At 58.9% G+C, this 4,023-nt stretch overlaps 1 long non-coding RNA gene across 1 annotated transcript in view; it reads right to left on the bottom strand.

Moving 5' to 3' along the window:
- LOC107183943 overlaps nt 1-598 on the bottom strand; it is a 5,099-nt gene extending 4,501 nt beyond the window's left edge. The window contains exon 1 of the long non-coding RNA XR_001514759.1: nt 548-598. This is a non-coding gene — a long non-coding RNA (uncharacterized LOC107183943). The remainder of the gene's footprint in view (nt 1-547) is intronic.
- Between the last annotated feature and the right edge of the window lie 3,425 nt (nt 599-4,023).

The following is a 4,023-nucleotide window of genomic DNA, read 5'->3' as shown; positions in this document are numbered from 1 at the left end:
TTCCTGGGAGCAGCAGCAGCAGCACTGGGGTAGGTTTGCTCGTGGCAGTGTTGTGCTGGAGGAATCTCCCCAGCTCCAGGTGGTGGGAATGTGTACACCCTCGTCATCGGCAAATGCTCCAAACCAGAGCCCCCTGGCCTGTCCCAGCCGGTGATGGAGCCTGCACCCGCTCCTCAGGGCCCAGGGAAGCCCCCTCCCACACTGGCCTTTCTCGGGGTCCACTAGGCACCAGGGTCACCCATGAAAACGTCTCACGGGTCTAGCGCAGCCCTCGGCCAGGGCATGGGAAACTCCACGGGGTGGGCACATCACTTATTTGTCCAGCGTGCCAACCTCTGGCCCAGAGCTGAGATGAGTGCCTGCCCAGGTGCCCCGTGTGGTCAGAAGGTGCTCCTGGTGCGGCCATCCGGGGATGCGCAGGGCGCCTGCCCCGACCCCCCGGCACCCCCAGGGCCTCCCAGCCGCCTGGGGCTTTCACATAAAGTGGATTCCAGAGGGAGGGGTTTCCACTGGGGAAAACTAACCCTGGATTACCTGGGAAACTCACCCAAACAAGCCAAGCAGAGATTAACAACCCCGCCCAGGACACCAGCTCCCCACTTCCTAAGCTGCCTTCCCCCTCTCTGCCCCTAGCAACACCTCACCCCAGGGAACAGGACACGGGCTGTGGAATGTCAGGTGGTGTCTGCGCCTGAGCCAGGTTGTCCCTGGGTTGGGCAGGGCATGTGCTGGGGTGTGTGTGTGTGTGGCAGGTGGGGTCGGGGTGGGGGCAGAGGAGGGGTGGGGTGTTGCGGCTCTGCCCTCTCTGGCTGCTTTGCTTCCATTCATCAGCCTGCAGTTCCCCAGCCCTATCCTTTGAAGCTGCAATAAATATTGATTCAGGAAAATCAATGTGTTTCCGAGGACCCGGATCGATAGCAAAGTTACAAGGATCAGGGCAAAGTCGTCCGTGCGCTAACTTCTGCGTTGCCGAGAGTCTGGACGTAAATGTACTGGCCACATAGCAAGGGGGCCAGCACCAGTGGCCGGGTCCACCCGAGGTCCCAGCAGAAACCAATGCTTGACCCTCCCCTGGCCACGACGGAGGGGGCATTGACTGCACCCAGTGGCCCCTCTATGCCCCTGCCTGTGCCAAGCTCCCAGCTCCAATGATGCCTGCCTCTCCCCCTCCCCCATCCCATGCCTGTCTGGGCAGGTCTGTACCTGTGGCTCTGGGTCTAGGTCACAGCAAAGAGCCCTGACAAGACAGCCTCCCTCAGGCTCTCTGTGTGGCCCCTGCTGTCCTGCTGGCGGCGTGCCCCTGAGATGGGGAGCCTGCCACCTCCTAAGCTGCCTTTCCCATCTCTGCCCCTAGCAACACCTCACCATGGCTCCTGGGACAGAGAGAGGGCACCCTCCCCAAACGCACACTCCAGGAGGCACCCCTGCCTGCTCAAGGTCAGTCTGGCTGCTTCCGGCAGCTTCCATAGCCGCCACCTGGCCTGTCCCGTCCATCTCTCTGTCAGCTTTTCCCTGAATCGAGTCAGAACCCCGGCTGGCCCGTGGGGTCCTCTGGGACTCCATCTCCCCTCCGCACATTTGCACTTGCTCCCTTTGCCTGGGCTTGCATCCTCCCTTCTCTGTCCTCTATCCATATCACACCCCCTTGGCCAGTCCTCCTCTGAGCTCCCAGCTGTGCGAACTGTCCTCCCAGAGGGCGAGGCTGGGGCCCGGGACCCAGGGAGGGTGCCCTCTGCATCTCTCCTGTGCGAGGCTGGGCAGGACAGGCTCCAGGGGTGGCATCTGGGTGGTGGATGCCTATCCTTCCCTGTCTATTTCTTGGACATTTCTTCCTCCTTCCACACTGCCCCCCACAAGCCGGTCTCTCCCCCACCGCCCCCCAACCATTTCTCATATCTCCAGCTCACTCTGTTTTCCTCTAACGTCAAGGCTAGGCTGGTGTGATCCAGTGGGGCTGCTTTCTGAGAATTTGGGAAAGGCAGATGTGATGTTCCCAGCTAATAGCCCCAAATCACCCGCGCCGCCCCATTAGCAGGGAAACCGGCCTGTGTACGTTACGCACTGCCTAAGTGGGAGCCCAGGCAGCGGTTTTATGACCCCATAAAACTTTGGGAGTTTATTGCTATTGAACAAACATGTAATCCGATGCTTCGAGTTCAATATATGTAGCCGATGGCATCCAGAGCCGGCTGCAGCTGAGGCCGCGTAGGCTGGGCCCCGGAGACACGCAGATGCCTCTGCTACATCCAGTTCCCTTCGGCGGCTTGAGCTCCTTTCTGTCGGCACCACCGTGTCTTCCAGCCCACGGTTTTGGGCCCCACGTTCTGATCCAAGGACTTTGGAACTGATGGGTGATTGACTGGCTGCAGGAGGGGAAAGGTTTACGGTGGCCATGCCAGGCGGGGGCCTGTCCTAAACACTGAACGGTCCAGGAGGTGGGCAGAGATGAGGGGCGGCCACCTGGGACCCAGGGCTCTGGGCAGAGGGTTGGCCCATAGCCCCAGGGCAAAGGGCTGTTCTGGGGGTGCTGAGGCAGAGGCCTCAGCAAAGGGAATGTGTGTTCTCAGGCCCCGCAGAGCTCCTGGCAGGAAAGGGCAAAGGGTCAGACCAGGGGGGAGGTCCATAGCTATGGCTTACACACCAAGGGCCCCTTCAGAAGTCCCCACCTACCCCTCTATTCATGCACCTGTCCACCCACTGATTCAGCCACCCAGCCTTCCTTCCACACAACCACATATCCATCCCTTTATCCACTCATTCATCCATCATCCACACACTCACTTATCCACCCACACACCTGTCCATCCATCTATCCATTCATCCATGCATTCACCCACCCATCGGTCCATCCACCCACCTATCAGACTTTTCTGTCTGTTCACGCATTCATTCTCCCTCCATCCACCTGCCCACTTGTCTATCATGTCTCCCCGTCCCATCCCTTCCACCCCCAGGGCTACCCCTCATCTGGGATCAGGGCTGTCCTTTTAGTCCCCAGAGATGACTCAAGGCCGGGAAGGCCTCAGCGACTCACAGCATCACACAGAAGATGCTGACGTGATGGCTGTGGCTTTTCCAGGGCACCCAAGTGCTCTTGTCCTGGGCTTCCTCCTGTCTGTCTATCTCATATATTTATTCTAAATACTGGAGACCCCCCGTGACTAAGGAGAGTTGGTTTCCTTCCATTCTTGCTGTGTGCACACACGCTTTCTTCCCAGTTCATATGTGCCTCCCTGGGCTTGTCCCTTCTGCATTTTCACCTTGTGTGGTTGGATCTTGCAGCTGTCCGCACCTTTTCTGCAGCCACAAGGAAACGCTGTGGCCACACCTGAGCCCACTCAGCTGGGTCTGCCCATCTGAGTCAGACGCCACCAGCATAGACCCCAGAGAAGGTTCGGCAACTCTTGACTCAGGACACCGAGAACCTGGCCCACTGACCGCCCCCCTGCCTCCGCCCCCTCAGTAGATGAGGGACTTCTGTGGTGCCTGGCTGGAGGGGCGGGGGGTGGGGCTGGACTCTGGGGAAAGCCCGTGCCCCGGTTTAATTTCTCATGCCGGCAGTTTGCTCACGCCCTTGGTGTTTGGCTTCATAGAGGCTCGTGCTCTGTGGATGAGATTAATTGCCCCTGTTCCTTGCTTGACTTCGAACTGCCTGGTGTCTTTGGAACTAATTGCTGATTGACTGGCTGCAGGTCGGCCACCTGAGGGTTGAGGTTCACACCAAGTGTGCTCATCCTCGCCTTTGCTCTTGGAAAGTTCTTTCCCGGCGGGAATTCGGTCAGCGTTGGCCTCTGTTGACACCCAGTTCCTTTCCGTGGCTCTGGTTCTTTTCCTGTCAGCACCGCCTTATACTCCAGCCACATTTTGGGGCCCCATGCTCTGATCCAGAGGATCCGTGGGATCTGTTTCCCTCCCTCCCTCCCTCCCTCCCTCCCACATAAACTTTTCTCGATAGTCTCCAGGTTGGAGGCTATCACACAGACCCAACCACACAGATGTGCAAAGCACAGAAACAAGTTGTGG

The sequence above is a fragment of the Myotis davidii genome, unplaced genomic scaffold (genome assembly GCF_000327345.1).
Source record: "Myotis davidii unplaced genomic scaffold, ASM32734v1 scaffold223, whole genome shotgun sequence".
NCBI classification, from domain to species: domain Eukaryota; kingdom Metazoa; phylum Chordata; class Mammalia; order Chiroptera; family Vespertilionidae; genus Myotis; species Myotis davidii.
Note: the sequence above shows the minus strand (reverse complement) of the source record. Positions and strands in the feature narration are given on the sequence as shown.